The 23,845-nt window shown below is 47.0% G+C and overlaps 1 protein-coding gene across 1 annotated transcript in view; it reads left to right on the top strand.

Annotated features, from left to right (window-relative positions):
- Positions 1-23,845, top strand: part of CXCL17 (C-X-C motif chemokine ligand 17) — a 54,797-nt gene that overhangs the window by 22,187 nt on the left and 8,765 nt on the right. The window lies entirely within an intron of this gene.

Genomic DNA, 23,845 nt, shown 5'->3' with positions numbered 1-23,845 from the left:
AGGAAGACCCTTCTCTCTTTCTCTCTCTCTCACTATCCACTCTGCCTGTCAAAAAAATTATTTTTATTGATCTGAAAAGCAGAATTACAGAGAGAAAGAAAGAGACAGGGAGACCTTTCATCTGCTGGTTCACTTGCCAAATGGCTGCAATGGCTGGGGCTGGGCCAGGTCAAAGCCAGGATCCAGGAGCTTCATCTGGGTCTCCTATGTGGGTATAGGAGCCCACACATTTGAGCTATCCTCTGCTGTTGCTTTCCCAAGCACATTATTATGGAGTTGGATTGGAAGTGGAGCAGCAGGGTCTCGAACCGGCACCCATATGGGATGCCAGCATCACAGGCCTCCTGCTACACCACAACACCAACTCCTGAAATGGGTCTTAGGATGAGGAATAATTCAGCAGGGGGCTGGACATGAAGGCAAGGATAATACAGGAAGAAGGAATCAGGAGGCCAGCACTGTGATGCAGTGGGTTAAAGCCCTGGCCTGAAGCACTGGCATCTCATATGGGCGCCAGTTCGAGTCCCAGCTGCTCCTCTTCCAATCCAGCTCTCTGCTATGGCCTGGAAAAGCAGCAGAAGATGGCCCAGGTCCTTGGGCCCCTGCACCCACGTGAGAGACCTGGAAGAAGCTACTGGCTCCTGGCTTCGGGATCGGCGCAGCTCTGGCCGTTGCGGCCATCTGGGGAGTGAACCAGTGGATGGAAGACTTCTCTCTCTCTCTCTGTCTCTACCTCTCTCTGTAACTCTGTCTTTCAAATAAATAAAATATTTTTTAAAAAAAGAGAAAAGAAGGAATCAGTAAGTTCAGACATGAAAAAATAAAATGAGTCAAGTCCTACTATGCAATCAAGGAACAGAGTGAGACCAAGCTGCAGGGGCTTTGAATGACAACCTAAGGAATTTCAACTTCATCCTTTAGATGGTAAGACTAATTGGAAAGCCCTCAGGAGGTCAGAAACAACAAAACAGCACTTTCAGGATGATTACTCTAACAATATTTGGCAAGAAACCTAGGGAAGTGGTTCTTAACTTTGGCAACTCGCTCTTTTCCTTTTCAAAGCTTTTCATTTTGAAATAATTTCAGATTTCAAGAATGTCCTCAAAATCATCAGAGTCCCCATATACCTTTCATTCAACATCTCCAGCTATTAATATTTCTTCAGAAACGTACCGTATGATCATCAAAATCAGTCAATTGTCCTTGTATGATACAGTAAACTATCTACAGATCTTACCCACATTCTGTCAATCTTTCCAGTGATGTCTTTTTTTGTACCAGATCCAACACAAACTGTAGTTAGCTGCTTTATCTCCTTAGTCTTCTTTAGTCTGGGACAGTTCCTTGGAATTTCTTCATAACTTTAACATTTTTGAAGAGTATTGGCAAGCTATCTGGTAGAATGACCCTCAGTTTGGGCTTATCAAACATTTCCTCAGGAGGAAACACCATACACACTTTTGGCAAAAACACCACAGAGGCGGTGCTGTGCCTTCTCAGTCTACCAGAGAGACTGAGATGTCCGCAGTTCTCATACTTGGTAATGTTAGCTAAGTGCACTCGGCTAAAGTTCCTCTGCCATACAATGAATATTTTACTTGGAAGCCTTCTTAAATCACCAATGCTTGGACCATCCCATAAACCAATCAAATCAGACTCTCTGGAGGTAAGGCATAGGCATTAGTGAGTGTCAAATGCTCTACAGGAATTCTAACCAGTATTCAGGGTTGGTTCTTACCTTCAGACAGTGAAGGTAAGAATCCTGGAAATCAGCCTTACCTGGCCTTCTCTTTTTAAAAGAACACTCAATTCCAGGCACAGATAAATATATTCAGGCCTTGGCATGAATCCATGAGAGGAGAATGGGAAAGTCAAAAATCTCAACTGGGGCCCACACTGTGGCATAGTAGGTTAATCCTCCGCCTGTAGCGCCAGCATCCTATATGGTCCCCAGTTCGTATCCCAGCTACTCCTGTTCTGATCCAGTGCTCTGCTTATGGCCTGGGAAAGCAGTGGAGGATGACCCAAGTGCTTAGCCCTTGTACCCATGTGGGAGACCTTGAAGAAGCTCCTGGCTCCTGGCTTCAGATCGGCCCAGCTTCAATCCTTGTGGCCATTTAGGGAGTGAACCAGTGAATTGAAGACCTCTCTTTCTGTCTCTCCCTTTCTCCGTCTGTAATTCTGCCTCTTAAATAAATAAATAAAATCTTGGAAAAAAAAAAAACAATTCCTGATTGGGAAAGTGATGGGTGAATAGACCACTATCCATCAGAAAGTGAAAACAGGACCCCTAAGCAAAGTGTCCAGCCTTCCTACAAACCCCAGAGAAACCTTTGCATCAGTGAAAGTACACACTATAATTTCACTGTCATAAGCCTGACATGAGCACCTGATTGCCACTGACAGGGAGGAACTTAGAAACAACGTGACACAGTCAACTACACACACAAAGACACACACTTCTGGGGAGTACTGAACACTGACCCGCAGAATTCAGGTCAAAAATCAAAGGCACATGAACCTCCCTTCACCAACCCCTTCCCGCTCGGCCTTTTGTCCTTAATCTCTTCTGAAGTAAGAGAGTCATTTCATGAAATCAGAAAGTAGACACATCTCTTGGGTCACCAGACTGTTGAAGCAATAAGATACTATGCTCAACTTCCTTACAATATTACCTTGGGGTTTCCATAAAGAGGTTTCATCAATCCCTCCTTTGGAGGGGCCACCCAACACCAGTCTGAACACAATCCAGAGGCAGGAAGGACCCTGAGGAGAGAAATCCTAGGCAGCCCTGTGGCTACCGGGTTCTGGCGCTGCTGGAACAGGAGGAGCTGCTCAGGAACCGCTGAGAAAGGGGAAGGCGCTGCGATGACACTGAGGGAGGACTAAAGAATTAACTCAACTGTCTCTCAGCCCACTGCCAATGTCCTTCAGACCTCGATGACGGGTCTTCCAGGGGCACTAGCACCTAATTAAATGCTAATACATGGGTGAAAGAATTTACAGAGAGTGGGGTTAGCTGGGTCAGGAATGGCTGGGAACAGTTTCACCAAAAAGTAGGATTCAGGGGCCAGTGCTGTCGCATAGTGGGTTAAGTCCCAGTCTGTGGCACCAGCATCCCACACAGGCACCAGTTCAAGTCCTGACTGCTCCACTTCTCACCCAGCTCCCTGCTAATGCGCCTGGGAAAGCAGTGGAGGGCTGCACCCACGTGGGAGACCTGGAAGAAGCTCCTGCCTCCTGGCTTTGGACTGGCCCAGCTCCAGTCATTGCGGCCATTTGGGAAGTAAACCAGCAGATGGAATATCTCTCTCTTCCTCCATCCCTTCCTCTCTCTCTAATTCTGCCCTTCAAACAAATAAATAAATCTTAAAAAAAATAAAAAGAAGAAGGAGGATTCGGGTGATGCCTTTGTGCGGTTAAGCATTAGAGAAAAACATAGCAAAGGGATCCAGGTGTTGGCACCACCATCACAGGTGCTCATTTTGATGGGCGTCTCAGGAATGAGAGTGGGACAGCATGTGTTCTTTTATTTCCTCCTCTCAGTCACCATGTGGGTTTACTTCAGAGAAGGATGCTGATGTCAGGAAGGTGGAGTGGCTTGCCGTCCTTGGTGGTGGCCCTGAGTTTACAAACCAGGTGTGTCTAACTCCGGAGCACACGCCATCACCACTGGGAGAGGACCCAGCGCAGAACGTTTAGGGAACAGGAGGCAGCCAGGACAGCGGCAGCAGGGAGAGCCGATGAAGAGACGGGGAAGTAGGGGAGCTTGCTCAGGCGGGACCGTACGTTGTACGGCCATGAAAACTAGAGAGACATTTGAACCTGATCCTGTGATTACAGAAGGGCCACTGGAGGTTGTGAGTAAGTGAGCGACCAAGGTGACGCCTTGAGCAAAGACCAGACAGGACAGTGGACATTGGTAGTACTGAGTTCCTAGGCTACAGACGTACCACTGATAATGAGAACTGGACTGGAAGTCGGAAGCCCTGGGCACTAAAAATCACAGCTGTGTTAGGCAAGTTACGTTTTCTCTCTGTATTTCCGTAACTCTTCATCCATCAAGCAGATACACCGAGAGTTAATCTCTAAATGAACCCGACAGCCTTGCTACTCCAAGGGTAGTTCGCCAACCAGCAACAACGGCATCATCCAAAAGTTTTCTAGAAATGCAGAATCTCAGGTCCCTCCAAACAGACCAGAATCTGTTTATACAAGACCCTCGGGGGATCCAAAAGCATATCAAAGCTTGAGAAGCACTTCTGTGAAGTGTCTGCCAGTTTTTGTTTGTTTTTTGACAGGCAGAGTGGACAGTGAGAGAGAGACAGAGAAAAAGGTCTTCCTTTTCCGTTGGTTCACCCCCGCAATGGCCGCTGCAGCCGGCGTGCTGCGCTGATCCGAAGCCAGGAGCCAGGTGCTTCTCCTGGTCTCCCATATGGGTGCAAGGCCCAAGCACTTGGGCCATCCTCCACTGCACTCCTGGGCCACAGCAGAGAGCTGGACTGGAAGAGGGGCAACCGGAACAGAATCCAGCACCCCAACCGGGACTAGAACCTGGCGTGCCAGCGCAGCAGGTAGAGGATTAGCCTATTGAGCCGCGGCGCCGGCCATGTCTGCTAATTCTAAAATGAACTCTGTCACTTCACATTAAGGGAGAAAAAATAAAATAAAAAGTTTTCTTGTTCTCATTTGAGCCCTTTTCCTAATCCTGACGACCACTTCCCCTTGCCCACATCCCACTGGAGTTCTTAGCAAACACCAATGGGGCTTTGCTGCCACCTTGTGCCACAGTCAGGAAATGCAGTCAACTGAATTCTATTAGTAAAGAAGAGAGGACTGTGGGGGCTGGGGGTGGGCGTAGAAGTTCAAGTCACAGAGCAGGTGACAGAATCCCAACTGGCCACAATGTCCCGAAGGAACTGCCACACGGAGCTCAGCCTGCATCACGGAACAGTCACATTTCAAAGAGCAGGTTTTAATACCATCTATTAAGGTGGCATTAGCAGAAAAGTTGGCTTCCAAGCCAAGTTCTGCCTCTGTAACCTTAGAAATCATTGGAACGGGTATTCTCAGACACGCAGAGCCTGCCTGAACTTTGCCAGTAAACTTGTAATTCTCCAGGGAAATTTACTTTCTCATCTTCAGCTGAAAGGTGTCAGATACACCCTCACCAATCCTCCTCTTTGGAGGCCCCAAAATAAATCTAATACCTTTACAATAGACCTTCAAATATTGTAAGCAGTAACCATGCACTGCCCCTCACCCATGCAGTTCCCCAGATGACAGTCTGAAGCCCCTCCGCTCCTGTCACTTTCCCAGGGCGAATGAAGTGGGGCAACCACAGAGGAAACTCCAAACCCCAGCAGCGCTCTGACCAGAGAAGCAGAGCTGCAGGGCCGTTCCCCCACCGGGCACTACTGCACCCCTGTTTAGAAAATCGAATACCTGGGCCGGCACTATGGCTTAGTGGGTTAAACCTCCACTTGTGGCACTGGCGTCCCATATGGGTGCCAGTTCGAGTCTCAGCCATTCCACTTCCAATCCAGCTCTCTGCTGATGGCCTGGGAAAGCAGTGGAAGATGGTTCAAGTACTCGAGCCCCTGCACCCATGTGGGAGACCGGGAATAAGCTCCTGGCTCTGGATCGGCCCAGCTCCAGCTGTTGTGGCCATTTGGGGAGTGAACCAGAGGATGGAAGAACTCTCTCTCTGCCTCTCCCTTACTCTGTCTGTAACTCTGCCTCTCTCTATTTTTTAAAAGATTTATTTATTTAGGCCGGCGCCGCGGCTCAATAGGCTAATCCTCCGCCTTGCGGAGCCGGCACACCGGGTTCTAGTCCCGGTCAGGGCACCGGATTCTGTCCCGGTTGCCCCTCTTCCAGGCCAGCTCTCTGCTGTGGCCAGGGAGTGCAGTGGAGGATGGCCCAAGTGCTTGGGCCCTGCACCCCATGGGAGACCAGGAGAAGCACCTGGCTCCTGCCATCGGATCAGCGCAGTGCGCCGGCCGCAGCACGCCGGCCACGGCGGCCATTGAGGGTGAACCAACGGCAAAGGAAGACCTTTCTCTCTGTCTCTCTCTCTCACTGTCCACTCTGTCAAAAAAAAAAAAAGATTCATTTATTTATCTGAAAGGCAGAAATACAGAGAGAGAGGGAGAGTGATTTTCCATCTGCTGGTTCACTCCCCAAATGGCTGCAACCACTGGGGCTAGACCAGGCCGAAGCCAGGAGCCAGGAGTTTCATTTGGATCTCCCATATGGGTGCCAGGACACAAGCACTTGGGCCATCTTCTGCTGCTTTCCCAGGCACAGTAACAGGGAGCTGAATCAGAAGTGGAGCAGCCAGGACTCAAACCGGCGCCCATATGGGATGCTGGTACTGCAGGCAGAGGCTTAACCCGCTAAGCCACAGTGCCATCCCCAATAAATAGCAAAAGAGAGAGAGAGAGAGAGAGAGAGAGAGAGAGAGAGAGAGAAGGAAGGAAGGAAGAAAAGAAGGAAGGAAGGAAGGAAGGAAGGAAGGAAGGAAGGAAGGAAGGAAGGAAGGAAGGAAGGGAAAAGGAAGTCAAACACCTCATCAGCTCATCTGGGGACACCACTTTTTTCCTACTCTGATGCTGCTCAGTCTTCCTATGCCTGTGGGGGGAGTGCATACTTTTCTCAGTTTTTTTTTTTTTTTCAGAAGGGCAGAGCAACAGAAGAGAGAGAGAGAGAGAGAGAGAGAGAAATCGATTCCCCCAAATGCCTGCAACAGCTGGAATTGGGCCAAGAGCTCAGAACTCTTAGGTGGCACCCAAGTGGCAGGGATCCAAGCACTGAACCATCACCTGCTGCTGCCCAGTGTGTGCCTTAGCAGGAAGCTGGATTCAAAGCAGAGCCAGGATCAGCACCCGGGCACTCTGACATGGAATGTGGGCATCCCTAAAGGCAGCTTAGCCTACTGCAGCACAGCGGCTGCCCCTTAGTTTCATTTTTTAAGAAATATTTAACAGAGCCTGCTGTGCACTGTGCACGAGAGAGACAAGGCTGAATCAGACCTGGTCCCCGTCTCCACAAGAGTCCAGGCTATGGGAAAACCCAATTAAAGTCAAACCATTACAGTTAGTGAGAAGCATCATGATACATGCAAACACAAATTTTTAAAATCTCATCAATCCCCTGGGAAGAATCTTCTACTTTTGGTTTTCTGGGCCCAGTTTTCCTCATTTCAACCTCAAGGTGAAAAACAGAGAGTGAAAATGTGCTAGCCAGTCCTTTTCAGTCATAGTTTTAACAGGCATGTCCTTGTTGCTAGTCCAGGCTGCTTATGGCCCCCACTTCATCCTGAACGTCCTCTCTCTCCTACGAGAGCCCATCGCAACTACATGTGCACCAGCCAGCTAGCTAACAGAAAATCCAGCCAGGCAGGAAGTGTGTTTTACTCCTGTGGCTTCGAGGCTAACTGGCTGTATGATGTTAATTAACCACGGAACTTCCCTGCGTGTGAATTCCCATTTCAGTAAAATGGGACACGTGGATTAGATCTCCACGGGTCTGTGCATAGTCAGAACACCTCCGAGACACCCTTGTGTCTTATCCTCAGAGTCCACTATCTAGCAAGTACCGGTCACACGTTAGACACTCAAACGCTCACTGAACTTATGCATGACCATATGAGTGCTATTGGGGCAGGCTGAATCATGGAACCAATCAATAAATAATATTTTATTACGGAACCGGGAAACTACATAATCAGGCATAGCGGTGTTTCCCCTCCTACCTCCTTCCTGGAGTGAGGAGGTTTCCTAAGCCACAGACTCTTTAGACACAAACAATGCTCTTAAGATGGTTATCAGAAGTTGTCAATATTAACAAGAGGAAATGTTATTTCTCTTGAGGATTTTTATGGCAATGGACTTGAAGGAGCCAAAACTCCCTCCTGGGATACACTGGACCTGACACCCTGCCCCACATCCGTGAAGGGGAAAACCAGATAGACCGAACTGACAAGGAGTCAAGAACTGGGGGAACAAAGGGGTGAATAGATTGAGGGGTCCTGGAGGAAGACGGAAGACAGCAGACGGAAGGAACTAAGTGGCACTCGAGACTCTTGGGAGGAAAGGTGCACAGTTTATTTGCCCATGAGGACTTCATCTTTTTCTACTTTTATATCCTAAATTAGCAAGGCAGTTTCAGAGAGGGGAGCACTATTATCGTAGGTACTCAGGAACTAACAAATCACACCTGCAGGGTAAGACAGTTTACAGGAACCAGTAAATCACAACTTCAAGGCAACTTTAGAAGGCACACAACTGTCTTATCTTACATGTGGCAGGTGGGAAAAGGATTTCCGCGGTCAGCAACAGCCTGTCAAGACCTAGCTGGCCCTTTGATGGCAAGGGGGAGGGGGTCTGTAGCACCAGGAGCCCAGAACTCCATCCTGGTTTCCTACATGGGTGGCAGGGACCCAAGTACTTGGTCCACCATCCACTGCCTCCCCAGGTGCATTAGCAGGAAGTTGAGGTCAGGAGTTAAAGCTGGGACTCAAACTCAGGTACTCTGATGTGGGATGTGCTCATCTTAACCACCAGCCTAAATGCCTGTTCCCATTACATACTTTCCTTTTTTAAAAAGATTTTATTTATTGAGATGTAGAGTTACAGACAGTGAGAGGGAAAGACAGAGAAAAAGGTTTTCCATCCATTGGTTCACTCCCCGAATGGCAGTAATGGCTGGAGCTGGGTCAATCTGAAGCCAGGACCCAGGAACTTCTTCCAGATCTCCCATGTGGGAACAGAGGCCCAAGCACTTAGGCCATCTTCTACTGCTTTCTCAGGCCATAGCAGAGAGCTGTCTCAGAAGTGGAGCAGCCAGGACTTGAACCGGCGCCCATATTGGATGCCGGCACCACAGGTGGAGGATTAACCTACTGTGCCACAGCGCCAGCCCCTATACACTTTCTAATGTTATCAAGCCATTAAGGGGTTACAAAATTATTCAATTATGTGCCCATGTTGGGGCATAGCAGGATAGGTCACCACCTTCAATGCCAGCATCTCATATGGATACCAGTTCAAGTCTTGGCTGCTCCATTTCCAACCCAGCTGCCTCCCCGTTAATGTGTTTAGGAAAGCAGTGGATGATGTCCCAATAGCTTAAGTTCTTATCACCAACGTGGGAGACCTGGATGAAGCTCCTGGCTCCTGGCTTTGGCCTGGCCCAGACCAGGCTATTAGGAACCATTTGAAAAGTAAACCAGCAGATGGAAGATCTGGGTGTGTGTGTTTGTCTTTCCCTCTGCCTTTCAAATAAATATATCTTTATTTTAAAAAACTATTTAACAAACATTTATAGAGTACTCTCAAAATACCAGGCTCAAAATGTGTCCAGAGAATACAAAAATAAATAGTAAACAGCCCCTGTCCCCTAAGATCTCTGTCCAGGGAGAGGCATTTGGCCTCGTGGTCAAGATGCCAGCCAGAGTGCCCACATTCCATACTGGAGTGCCTGGATTTGATTCCTTGCTCTGGCTCCAAATTCTAGTTTTCTGCCAATGCAGACCCTGGCAGGCAGCAGTGACAGTTCAAGTAATTGGTCCCTGCCACCCACATGCAAGACCTAGGTTGGATTCCTGCTCTCAGCTTCATCCTTGGGCCCAGTCCCAGCCTTTGTGGGCATCTGGAGAGTGAACCAGCACATGGCAGCTCTCTCTATGTGCCTGACTGTCTCTCTGCCTCTTGAAATAAAAAATCAAATTCCTAGGGTCGGCGTGTGGCATAGTAGGTTAAGCCTTTGCCTGCAGTGCCGCCATCCCATATGGGCACTGATTTGAGTCCTGGCTGTGCCACTTCCTATCCAGCTCCCTAATAATGGCCTGGAGAAAGCAGCTGAAGATTGTCCAGGTGTTTGGGCTCCTGCATCCATGTGGGAGATCTGGAAGAAGTTCCTGGGTCCTGGCTTCGGATTGGCCCAGCTCCAGCTGTTGTGGCCATCTGGGGAGTGAGCCAGCAGATGGAAGACCTCTTTCTCTGTCTCTCCCTCCCTCTGTATGTAACTCTACCTCTCAAATAAATAAATATTTTTTTAAAATTCCCATCCAACTAGTTCCAGGGAGCACCTCCACTGCAACTTCTCCACACTGCCCTTTCTCTGCCCTCCAAACCCAAACTTTATCCCTCCACATACACACAATACCCAGCTCAAGTTCAACCTGATTCTGAGTCCCTCTCAATCCTCAGAGAACTCCTGCCACTTCTAAGAGTTGATTCCAAACTTAAATCTCCCAGTTTTATGAAGTGCATGTCCTCTCTCTGGCTAGACCTGGGCTTCCTGATGACAGAGACCGTTTTTCGAATTTTCCAGATAGATAGAGCAAGCCCAAACTCCAATTCCAGGACTGTCTCCACCGCCCAGCATAACTCTCCAACCATCAACAGGACAGTGTCATTTGAAAGCTGCCAAGATAGGAAGGACCAATCAGATATCAAAACGGATTTTTGGGGCGCCGGATTCTGTCCCGGTTGCCCCTCTTCCGGGCCAGCTCTCTGCTGTGGCCGGGGAGTGCAGTGGAGGATGGCCCAAGTGCTTGGACCCTGCACCCCATGGGAGACCAGGAGAAGCACCTGGCTCCTGGCTTCGGATCAGCGCAGTGCGCCGGCCGCAGCGCACTAGCCGCGGCGGCCATTGGAGGGTGAACCAATGGCAAAAAGGAAGACCTTTCTCTCTCTCTCTCTCTCTCACTGTCCACTCTGCCTGTCAAAAAAAAAAAAAACAGATTTAGGGGCTGGCGCCGTGGCTCACTTGGTTAATCCTCCGCCTGTGGCGCCGGCATCCCATAGGGGCACTGTGTTCTAGTCCTGGTTTTTCCTCTTCCAGTCCAGCTCTCTGCTGTGGCCCAGGAAGGCAGTGGAGGATGGCCCAAGCACTTGGGCCCCTGCACTTACATGGGAGACCAGGAAGAAGCTCCTGGCTCCTGGCTTCGGATCGGCGTAGTTCCAGCCATTGCAGCCATTTGGGGGGTGAACCATAGGAAGGAAGACCTTTCTCTCTGTCTCTCTCTTTCACTGTCTAACTCTATTTGTAAAAAAAAAAAAAAAAAAAAAAATTTGACCCAGGCCTTGCCTCTTCTTTCCTCTTGGGGAAACAAAGTCACACCACTTCTCCTTGCTCACAACTGGAGGCTTCCAGGGAGGGTGTCCTTGTCAACCTTCCCTCCACAAATATCACCCAGCATGCAAGCTCAGCCTGTCCTCTTTCTTTTACAGAATCTTAGCATTGGGGCTGGTGCCCTATGGCATAGTGGGTAAAGCCACCACCTGCAGTGCTGACATCCCATATGGGCACCAGTTCAAGTCCCGCTGCTCCACTTTTGATCCAGCTTTCTCCTATGGCCTGGGAAAGCAGTGGAAGACGGTCCAAATCCTTGGGCCCCTATACCTATGTGGGAGACCCAGAAGAAGCTCCTGGCTTTGGATCAGCACAGCTCTGGCCATTATGGCCATTTGGGGAGTGAACCAGCAGATGGAAGACCTCTCTCTGTCTCTCTGTCTCTCTCTATCTCTCTACCTCTCCTTCTCTCTGTGTGTAACTCTGACTTTCAAATAAATAAATTAAAAAAAAATCTTAGCGTCTCTGGAAAAGATATCAAGTTTAGTAAGCGCTGATGTCCCATGACCCTCAGTGTTTATTGTAAGTCTTATTACCTTTCCTCCTTTGCTTTGGGCCACTCCCAAACAAGGTCTGCTGCCAGGAGCCCCAAGAGGCTAGGCAAACACACTTGAAGGTCTCCTTCCCTCTGTACCTCCCTGTTTCTCAAACATTCTTGGAATTGGAGTCCCCGGTGTCTTCCACCAACCTGGGTCTCTCTCCTTTTGACTGTAGTGACTAAGCCACAGCACCTTCCTGATGAACAGTGAGGAGGCCTGGTTTCATCCATTACTCCAGAGGTGAGGGAGGACTGCCTCTTCCCCTCGATCCTGCTCTTCCACCTCTAGGGCTGAGGGGAGGACTTGGCAACAACACTACCCCTGCTGGGGATAGAGAAGACAGAGGGGAAGCAGACTATGCCATCCTTTGTTCTGCCAACTCTCAGTATACGTTTTCCTGCGAGAGAGAGAGAGAGAGAGAGAGAGAGAGAGAGAGAGAGAGCTAAATGTACAAAGAAATCCAAGCAAGAAAAAGACTTAAGGAGGAAATTACAACATGCTGGGACGTGGGGAGGTGAGAAAGAATCGGGGAAGGAACAGTACTGCTGCCAAGTTATCAGTCGCCTCCTTATGTTCTCAAGAACATTGCTTTTCTTTTATTTGACCAGTTTCCCGTAAAACATATTGTCCAATCTGAAACCTAACCACCACGGCAGTGTCACCTTACCTGTTCCTGCCCTGGGATTAAAGCCCAGACGGCCTGCCTGGGTACCCCACCTGAGCCACTGCAAGAAGGCAGCCGTCTCTGACCCGCAACACTCGGCATACTCCTCAAGCGACCTGCAGCAGCACCCATGGCCCCAGAGAAAGTTCTAATTCCCTCCCTCCTGCTGCTGCTGTCACTAATGCTGATGCCCACGGTCTCTAGCAGCCCACATTCAGGTAAACAAAACTAATTTTCTATGAAGGGGAAGAGAGCAGGAGAAAATGTGGCAAATCGGGCCTCATGTGCATTAAGATGTAGCCCTTGTTATTCAGCTACAGGGACTGGGGGCGCATTAGTCTTTCTCAGTGCCAGTTTCCTCATTTACCAAAAGGAGAAAACAGTGCTTCCAGCTGAAGGGTATTGTAATAGGCAAATGGGATATGGGGTATTGTATGTGAATGTGTAACTGTAGCTGGCAACATACACACATACACACACGTGCACGCACTCACACACACGCTTGCAAGCTTGCTTTCTCTCTCAAGCCTTTCCCAGAAGAGCAGAATCTCCCACTGCCAACTTGGTGGCAGTGCTGGGGGGTGTTCGTGGCAACTGCAGGTTCGCAGAACATCAGGAAGTCCTTGCTTACATGCTGTACAATGCATAAGACATGCCACCAACAATTTTTAATGCTGTTTAATGGAAATGTAATAAACCAGAAAGGTCTTATCTATCACCAGGTAGTATTCATATTGAAGCTTTAGCCATACCAAGCCCTGTTTTAACAGCTCCCCTTGTGAGAGGCAGATCTTTGGTTAGGAGTCCCAAATCTGCCCTGGTTTTTACTATGGCCAAAGTGGCCCAGCCCTCCACAGAACAACCACACAGAAGAGAGCTTCTTGCCCATGTATATTTCTATGTGAGACCACGTTATCCCCAAGGACTACTTTGGGGTAAAAGAAAAAGGGTCTTTAAAAAGTTCATGGAAATTCTTATTATGAAAAAAAAAAAGCTATGTACAGATTTCAATTTTGCAGCAAAATAAGCTTATCTTTTAATTCCATTCTTCCATGAATTATCTGAAGTACCCTCATAGCTTTGTTACATTCTCAGCATTAATTTGGTCCCAAAATGAGAAATTTACCTGTTCCACCTCAATTGCCAGATTTGCCTCATTTATAAAGAAAGTTTTCCGGAAGCTGCTAAGCCCCATAGCCCCAGGGTTCAGACCGCCACTCTGGAAGGGAAAGCTTTTCAAAAAGACACCAAGGCCCGAATCTCCTTAGCCTGGAGCCAAAGCTCTGGCCCCAGTGAGACATTTCCAGTCCACCGCCCAGGAACACACACGGCTCCACCCAAAGCAGACTGCCGCTCCTTGTGCAGCTCCTGTTTTCCTGCCTCCTCAACACTGTTCACGCACCCAGCCCAAACACTGTTTCCTCCTGCGACCAGAAGTGAGCTCTCCCTCCCGTGGGTGTGCTCAGCCCTAACAGGACTCTCTCCTTAGCGCTTACATTCTAACTTGTAATGAAGGTGTGGCTGTGCCTCTCCTGACCACACCCCTGCCATTCTGGACTGTAACTTCCTCAGGGGCACACGCCGGCCATTGTTTTCATACCCCTCACACTGTCCAGCACAGTCCTCTGTAAATATGAGCTACCTGAATGAATAAACCCTCATGCTTCAACATGAAAGCTCAAGACGTTGCCCTATGACCGCACCAGGGTTTCACAGCAGCTCCACTGACATTTGGGGCTGATTAATTCTTTGTTGTGAGAGCAGTTCAAGGCTGTTTAGCAAGTCTCCCAATCCTACCCCCAGTTATAAAAGCCAAAAATATTTCCAGACATTGCCAAATGTCCCCTGGGGAGGCACCCCGAGTTGAGAACCTCTTCTGTATGCCAATCGTTCTTAAACCTGACTGCGCATTTGGATTCACCTAAACATTTAGACTCAGCATGGGCATCAGAGGGACCTAGATCCAAATCCTGGCTCTGACACTCTCCCTGCAACCCTGGACAATTCACTTGAATTTTCTTGAGCCTCGGTTTTATCATACTGAAATGAATACACTGCCACTTATCAGATAGATTTGATGTTAAAATTAAATGATCTAGGGGCCAGCATTGTGGCACAATGGGTTAACGCCCTGGCCTGAAGCGCTGGCATCCCACATGGGTGCTGGTTCAAATCCTGGCTGTTCCACTTCCTATCCAGCTCTCTGCTATGGCCTGGGAAAGCAGTAGAAAATGGCCCAAGTGCTTTGTCCCCTGTACCCATGTGGGAGACCTGGAAGAAGCTCCTAGCTCCTGGCTCCTGGCTTTGGATCGGTGCAGCTCTGGCTGTTGCAGCCAACTGGGGAGTGAACCATTGGATGGAAGACCTCTCTCTCTCTGCCTATTTATTTTCAAATAAATAAATAAATCTTTTTTAAAAATTAAATTATCTATAATGTCCACCTAGAAAGGGCTCAGTAAATGGACTGAGTAAAATTTCAAGGGTGATGAATTGGGGCAAGCTTGCTGTGCCACCAGATGGCACTGTTACAAACCCCATAGGATGGATGGTGGCTGGGCAAAAGCCTTGTGTCTCAGCCAAGCACAATTTTGAAATGCAAGTTCTGGGGCCAGCATTGTGCCGTAGCAAGCTAAGCCTCTGCCTGTGATGCATCCCATATGGGCACCAGTTCAAGACCTGGCAGCTCTACTTTTGATCCAGCTCTGTGCTAATGTGCCTGGGAAAGCAGCAGAAGATGGCCCAAACACTTGGGAGCTGGATCAGAAGCAGAGGAACTGGGACTTGAACCAGGGCCCATATGGGATACCAGCACTGCAGACCACGGCTTAACCTGCTGTGCCACAGCACTAGCCAAGAATTTTTTTTAAATGTACTTGCATTTTATTTGAAAGGTAGAGAGACAGTGATAGAGAGACAGAGATGGACAGAAAGAGATCTTCCATCTGCTGGTTCACTCCTCAAATGCCTGCAATAGCCAGGGCTGAATCAGGCCAAAGTCAGGAGTCAGGACCCCATCAGTGTCTTCCATGTGGGTGACAGGGACCCAAGTACTTGAGCCATCACCTGTTGCCTCCCAGGGTGCACAGTAGCAGGAAGCTGGAATTGAAAGCAAAGTTAGGACTTGAATCTAGGCACTCTGATATGGGATGCAGGCATCCCAAGGGGTGTCTTAACTACTGTGCCAAAGCCTGCTGCTAAAACATAGCTCTTAAAATAACCACATGAATGTTCAATATGCTTTTCACAAGGAAGAAAGGAAAAGATAAATATGTGACAGCATATAGAGGATATTAGGAAACAAATGACATAATATATTATTCATTAACTATATTACTAATTATAAAATGATATGACAATAGCTATCTCTTATATCCCAGGAATTATTCTTTTTTTCTTTTTGACAGGCAGAGTGGACAGTGAGAAAGAGAGAGAGAGAAAGGTCTTCCTTCCGTTGGTTCACCCCCTAATGGCCGCTGCGGCCATTGCGCTGTGGCCAGTGCACCGTGCTGATCTGAAGCCAGGAGCCAGGTGCTTCTCCTGGTCTCCCATGCGGGTGCAGGGCCCAAGGACTTGGGCCATCCTCCACTGCACTCCTGGGCCACAGCAGAGAGCTGGACTGGAAGAGGAGCAATCAAGACAGAATCTGGTGCCCTGACCGGGACTAGAACCCGGGGTGCTGGCGCCGCAGGTGGAAGATTAGCCTAGTGAGCCACGGCGCCGGCCCCCAGGAATTATTCTAAGTGCTTCACATGTATTAACTCATTTTGTCCTCACAGAAATCTAATATTTTTAGGTTTTAATTTGTCAGACTTTCAAAAATGTTGTAGAAATAGTGAGAGTTCCAGTAGATTATCCTTCATCCAATTGTTTTCAAATAACATCTTACGTAACTGTAACATGATTATCAAAACCAGGAAACTGGCACTGATACAATAACATGAACTAATCCAAAATTATTCAAATTTTGCTCATCATCCCACATTAATGGCCTCTGACTGTGCCAGGGTCCAACCCCAGAGTCAGTGCTGAACAACACTGTCTTGTCTCTTCAGTCTTCTCCAACCCAGGGTAGTTTCTCAATTTCCCTTGTCTTTCATGACCTTGACACTTTTAAAGAAGATCAGTCAGTGATTTTGTAGAAAGTCACGCAGTTGGGGCTTGTCTGATATACTTTTGTCAAGAATACCACAGAACCGGTATATCCTCAGTGTAGCACGTCAGGGGACCAGGGGGCCACATCTCATGTTACTGGTTGACTCTGAGCACTTGGTTCAGGTGGTGTCTGCCAGGCCCTGAAGTTACTATTTCCCCCACTGTAATTAGTAAGTATCTTGTAGAGAGAAACTTTGATATACAAATAATCTATTTCTTGGGGCCAGCACAGCAGCTCACTAGGCTAATCCTCCACCTGTGGCGCCAGCATCCCATATGGGTGCCAGGTTCTAGTCCCGGTTGCTCCTCTTCCAGTCCAGCTCTCTGCTGTGCCCCGGGAAGGCCGTGGAGGATGGCCCGAGCAATTGGGCCCCTGCACCCACATGGGAGACCAGGAAGAAGCACCTAGCTCCTGGCTTCAGATTGGCACAGCGGCGGCCATAGCGGCCATTTGGGGAGTGAACCAACGGGGGGAAGACCTTTCTGTTTCTCTCTCTCACTGTCTATAATTCTACCTGTCAAATAAAAAAAATCCATTTCTTTTCATTATAACTTTACCCATTAATTTATAGAATTCACTGATGACTCTTGCCTATATGTAATTATTATGGCCTGTGGTATTAACCAATTAGTGATTTTCTATTTCCATAATTCCTTCTATATTTATTCATTGGCATTTTACTATAAGGAAAACATCTTCCTTCTCCCTCATTTATTTACTTATTCAATTACTTATTTATGTATGTATGGACTCGTGGATACCTATGAGTTAACAATCTGTTACTATCGTTTTTCAATATGTTGCTCATATTGTCCCCAAACTGGCCTTCAAGTTGGCTTCTTGTGACCTTTTGACATACTTAAATAATTGTTCAAGCAGTTGCTTACTTTATGACCTCATGACATACTCCAGACTCATCTTGCACCTCCCTGCCACAGCCCTGCCATTTCTCTACAGAGCCCTGATCCCTTTCATGGGAGGAGAGTACAAGGGCACTAGATCTGCCCTTGCTAGCAGGTAATATTGGTGCTGTACCCTCTAGTGGACAGACCTGTGAAATACCATGTGAGGACACACATCCTCCAAAAAGTTCATAGAAAAATACACACATAGTTTCTTCATAATAGGAACTTTTTATGACCCTTTAAAAGATTATTTATTTATTTGGTATGCAGAGATGACAAAGAGGTAAGTTCTCACTCGCAGATTCACTCCCTCAAAAGCCTGGAATGACAGGGTCAGCCAGACTGAAAACAAGATCTAGGATCTCAATCCAGGTTGCCCACATGGGTGGCAGGGACTCGACTACTTGAGCCAGTACCTTTTGCTCCAAGGGTATAAATCAGCAGAAAGCTAGACCCAAGAGCAGAGCTGGGACTGGAACCCAGGCACTCTGATGTGGGATACAGGTGTCCCAAATGGTATCTTTAAAAAAAAAAAAAAAGATTTATTTATCTATTTGAAAGGCAGAGTTATAGAGAGGCAGAGGCAGAGGCAGAGAAAGAGAGGTCTTCCATCCACTGGTTCACTCCCCAAATGGCTGCAACAACCGGAGCTGTGCCAATCTGAAGCCAGGAGCTTCTTTCAGGTTTCCCATGTGAGTGCAGGGGCCCAAGAACTTGGGCCATCTTCCACTGTTTTCCCAGGCCATAGCAGAGAGCTGGATTAGATTGGAAGTGGAGCAGCCAGGTCTCGAACCAGTGCCTACATGGGATGCCAGCACTTCCATGCACAATCCAGCACTGTGGATGGAGGACCTCTCTCTCTCTCTCTCTCTCTCTCTCTCTCTCTCTCTCTCTCTCTGCCTCTATGTAACTCTGCCTTTCAAATAAATAAATAAATCTTTAAAAAAAAAAGAGCTATCAGAAAGGCAGAAAGGATTTTGAATGTTTTCACCACAAAGAAATGATAATGGTTTGAAGAGATGGACATGCTCTCTGTGATTTGAAGATGACACTATACATATTATAGGTATGTATGGAATATATGTATATTATATTATATATACGTATGGAGTATATATATATGACACATATGTATATATGTCAAACATCACATGGTTCTTTGTAAATATGTACCATGTTTATGTGTCAATTTAAAAAATACAAATTAGGTAAACGAAGCACAGAGAAGTTAAGCAACTTATCTAAAAATCACAGAGCACACATGTTGTAGAACTGGAAAATCAAAATAATGATAGCCACACCGCAAGTCCTAAGGCGTGGAAGTAACTTCTTCACATACACATGTCAGCAGAAAGCCACCGCCTGAGAGTCCAGCGTGGACCTTTTCTTGGAAATAAACAGAAGTCCCTAGTAATAGCCACAGAGGTAGCATCATGTACTCATTGCCTGTCTTGGCACTAGGTACCCACTGGAGCTCCTAAAGTCCTGTGAGGGAGACATTGCTGTCCTCAGATTACACATCAGGAAATCAAAGATCAAGGAGGCTAAGTGACGTGTCCAAGATGACATAGCTAAGCCACAGAGCCAGTAGTTGACTCCACACGTATCTGAATATAAAGTCCATGCTTATACTACACATCAGTGCTTCCTAAAATGTATTTTCAGTGGAACATAGCTTAGCTTTTTTTTTTCACTTTAGTAGTTACATGTTTACTTTAATTGCATGTTAGGAAAAAAATCTAAGCATACATCAAACTTATTCCAGATATAATACTGCATAGAGTGATGGTGTTTTGTAAAATAAATTTAGATAAAAAGTATGAAGTAAATAATAATAGAGGCAGAAAAAATTCATAAAGACAGCCCATGAGTGTTTGAGGATTAGGAGATATAACACTCTAGTGGCACGCCCAGGAAATCAGAGTCACGTATGACTGCAGAAGAAACAACAGATTAAGGATCTTGGACCTAGACAGGTTTTAACTCTAGATGTGTCATCATTACCTTTATGAACTTGGATATTTCATTTGATCTCTCTGGGCTTCCATTTCTGAAATAAGAGAGAGAGAAAAAGAGAGCAATTTAATTAAGACAGTTCTTTTGAAAGCAATTTGATAATAGCATCAAGAAACACAAAACTGTCCCCTTTTTTATTTTTATTTATTTGAAAGGCAGAGTTACTGGGAGAGAGAAAGAAAGAGAGAGACAGAGAGACAGAGACAGAGACAGAGACAGAGACAGAGAATCTTCCATCTGTTGTTTCACTTCCCAAATGACCATAACAGCCAGGGCTGATCCAGGCTGAAGCCAGGAGCCAGGAGTTTCATCCCCTGCTTTCCCAGACACATCAGCAGGAAACTGGATTGGAAGTGGAGCAGCTTAGACTCCAATTGGCATCCATATGGAATGCTGGCCTCCCAGATGGAGGCTTAGCCCATTGTACCACAATGCTGGCCCCACAAAACTGTTCTTAACTTTTGATCCAGTAGTTCCACTTTGGAAACTCTCCCCTAAGAAAATGAAAAACATTTATAAGAACAAAGAAATTGATTAATACTGTGTCTCAAAATAAAACAATCTAAACATTCAAAGAAAAACATAAATAAGTTGGAACACATATACTTGGAGGGAATATTATGCAATCACTAAAAATGCTATGGGGGTGGGCATTTGGCACAACAGTTAAGTCACTACTAGGGACACCTGCATCCCATATTGGAGTGTCAGCTTGAGTCTCAACTCCTCTACTTCTAATAACTTCCTGCTAATGTACTCCCTGGGAAGCAGCAGATGATGCCTTAAATACTTGGGTTCCTGGCTCCCAGATGGGAGATAGTGATTGAGTTTTGGGCTGCTGTTTTTCACCTGGCCCAGCCCTGGTTGTTGTAAGCATTTGGGGAGTAAACCAGCAGATGGAAAATATGTCTCTGTCTCTCTCTTTCAAAAAAATGAAAATAAATTAAGAATTTAAAAAATGTTAACGTTATGAAAAGAGAGTAACATGCTTATGAAGTGGGGAAACAAAAGAAATCCGTTCACAGGGCCGGCGCTGTGGCGTAGTGGGTAAAACCACTGCCTACAGTGCCGGCATCCCATATGGGCGCCGGCTCGAGTCCTAGCTGCTCCTCTTCCGATCCAACTCTCTGCTATGGCCTGGGAAAGCAGTGGAGGATGGCCCAAGTCCTTGGGCCCCTGCATCCACATGGGAGACCCAGAAGAAGCTCCTGGCTCCTGGCTTCCAATCGGCCCAGCTCTGGCCACTGCAGCCATTTGGAAAGTGAACCAGCAGATGGAAGACTTTCCCTCTCTCTCTCTCTCTCTCTCTCTCTCTCTCTGTAACTCTGCCTTTCAAATCAATCAATACATCTTTTTTTTTAAGTAATCTGTTCACATACTACGGTAATCACCATATGGAGAAAAACCTATGCAGCAACAAATATGCCAAAATACCAATAGTTGGTAAGAATAATGATTTCCTTGTATTTTCAAAATTTTCTCCAATATACTGAGATTATATTTAGAAAGAAGAAAAGTATCAGTTAAGGAATTCAAGAATCCTTTGGCTCTAATATTCTGTGGCTTTTCTCTGGAAATGGGAGTGGAGGTCAAGCAAGAACAAAATGTTAGAAAAGTGCAGTGGCAGGGGCTATACCTCTTTAAATTACTTTAATGGCACTGAAAACAACACATGAGAACATCTAAACACTAGCACTTGCGGAGATGGTGCAAGCCCTCCATCTGAGTGGCAGAAAGGGCACGAGTCGGGGAAACAGGAGACCTCGGTTGAACCAGATGATCTTGAGGGCCCTCTCCAAACAACAACTCGCCCAACCACTTACTGAACAAACATCCATCAAATGCCTACCACGTGCCAGGAACCATGAGGCTGAATGATCACTGAACCAGTCCTTCAGAGTCTAGTGAGGGAGAAAGGTCTGGTTTTCATTTCATTTGCTACAACAAAACACCACAGACTGGTGGCTTAAACAGGAGGGACGCATTCTTCACAGTCCTGGAAGCTGAAAACCCAAGAACAAGGTGTCTTGAGGTTTGCTTTCATCTCCCATCCAAGTACTGACCAGGCACAACCTTGTTTGGCTTCTGAGACCAGACAAGAACAGGCATGTTGAGTGTGACATGGCCACAGACTGGTCTGGTTTCATCCAAGTCCTCTCTCCTTGACTTGCAAATGGCCACTGCCATGGTATGGCGCTGATACAACAAAGTAGCACAGACCAGGCAGCTTATAAACAACAGAAATACATCCCCCACAATTCTGGAGATGGGATGTCCAAGATCAGAGTATCAGCATGACTGGGCTGTGGTCAGGTGGTGACCTGTGTGCTGTTGCAGACACCTGGCTTCTCCTGCGTCTTCATATGCCAGAAAGACCGGGATAGAGCTCTCTGGGGTCCCTTTCACAAGGGCACCAATCTCATGCACAAGGGCTCCACCTTTTGGCACAATTAGGGCCCCATCTCCTAATACTGTCACATTAGGGGTTAGCTTTCAACACGCGACTTTTAGGGGGACACATTCAGTCCACAACAGTAGCCTTCTTGCTATATCCTCACATGGTTGTTCCTCTGCCTACACACACTTCCGGGGTCTTTTTTGTGTGTCTAAATCTCCTCTTCTTATAAGGACACCAGTCAGAATGGATTAGGGCTCAACACAATTGTCTCCTTTTAACTAATCCACCTCTTCACAAGCCCTTTTCTGAGGTACTGGGGATTAGGGCTTCAATATGTGACTTTGGGGGCACACAATCCGGTCCATCACAGATTTCCAACAATAAACTATAAATGTGTAATAAGAGAGCTATGTTCAAATAGGATAGGAACCACATTAAGACATAATAAATTCTGACAGGAAACATCAGAAACTACTACACACATGGGGCTGGTGCTGTGGAGCAGTGGGTTAATGCCCTGACCTGAAGCACTGGCATCCCACATGGGCACTGGTTCGAGACCTGGCTGCTCCACTTCTGATCCAGCTCTCTGCTATGGCCTGGGAAAACAGCAGAAGATGGCCCAAGTCCTTGGGCCCCTGCACCCGCGTGGGAGACCTGGAAGAAGCTCCTGGCTCCTGGCTTCAGATTGGCGCAGCTTCGGCCATTGCGGCCAATTGGGGAGTGAATCATCAGATGGAAGACCTCTCTCTCTCTCTCTCTCTCTCTCTCTCTCTGCCTCTCCTCTCTCTGTGTAACTCTGACTTTCAAATAAATAAATAAATCTTTTTTTAAAAAAAAAAAAAAGGAAAGAAACTGCTACACACAGGAGAAGTCCAGTTCTAGCTTGAAGACCTCAAGTGTACAAACCACCATCCTTGGTTGCCATGAAAATATTTTAGGTATTGCAAAATGGAGATAAGACAGAATAAGATAATAAGACAGGCTTAGACAGAGGCCAAAAGGATTATATTTGTTCCAGAGGAACAATGATAAATGCCAACCTCTTATGGCTGAATGAAGATTGTAAATTCAACAGAGCAACTTGGAGTCAGGTGAAAATCTTGGTTCATAGAGTGATCTTCTTTCTCTTTCTCCTTAAGTCGTGAGGATTTCATTGGAGGGTGGCAGTATAAGTTCTTAATAAATTCCCTACTTTGTCCTCTCTTCCATCCAAAAGCCATTCTTTCTCCATTTACTTTCAGCTAAGCTTTTCTCTAGGCCACATTTTTTTTAAAATATTTGATTTTATTTATTTGAGAGGTAGAGTTACAGACAGAGAAGAGAGAGAGAGAGAGAGAGAGAGAGAGAGAGGTCTTCCATCTGCTGGTTCACTCCCCAGATGGTTGCAACAGCCAGAGCTGAGCAGATCTGAAGCCAGGAGCCAGGAGCTTCTTCCAGGTCTCCCATGGGGTGCAGGGGCCCGAGCACTTGGGCCATCATCTACTGCTTTCACAGGCCATAGCAGAGAGCTGGATTGGAAGAGGAGCAGCCAGGACTTGAACCGGCACCCATATTGGATTCCAGCACTGCCCCTAGGCCACATTTCTTTAGCCATTTAAAACTCCCTCTATTTCTCTCTCTCTCTCTCTCTCTCTCTCTCTCTCTCTCTGTCTCTCTCCTTTCCTCCCACTCTCTCTCTCTCAACCTACCTTTAATAATCTTTAAAAAAATAAAGGAGAGCAAGGTCTTCTATCTGCTGGCTCACTCTTCAAATGGCTGCAATGGTCCAGGGTTGGGCCAGGCTGAAGCCAGGAGCCTGGAACTCCCTCCAGGTCTCCCACATGGCTGGCAGTGGCCATTTTCTGTTGCTTTCCCAGGAACATTAGCAGTAAGCTAGATCAGAAGTGGCACTCATATGGGATGTGGGTGTTGCAGGTGGCGGCTTAATCCACTGCACCACATACCAGCACCTCTCTCTCTCTCTTTAAATTTTCATTTTACTTGAAAGGGTGTACCTTAGCAGGAAGCTGGACCCGAACAGGAGGA

The sequence above is a fragment of the Lepus europaeus genome, chromosome 19 (genome assembly GCF_033115175.1).
Source record: "Lepus europaeus isolate LE1 chromosome 19, mLepTim1.pri, whole genome shotgun sequence".
NCBI classification, from domain to species: Eukaryota; Metazoa; Chordata; class Mammalia; order Lagomorpha; family Leporidae; genus Lepus; species Lepus europaeus.
The sequence above is the reverse complement of the archived record's forward strand: the minus strand, read 5'-3'. Positions and strand labels throughout refer to the sequence as shown.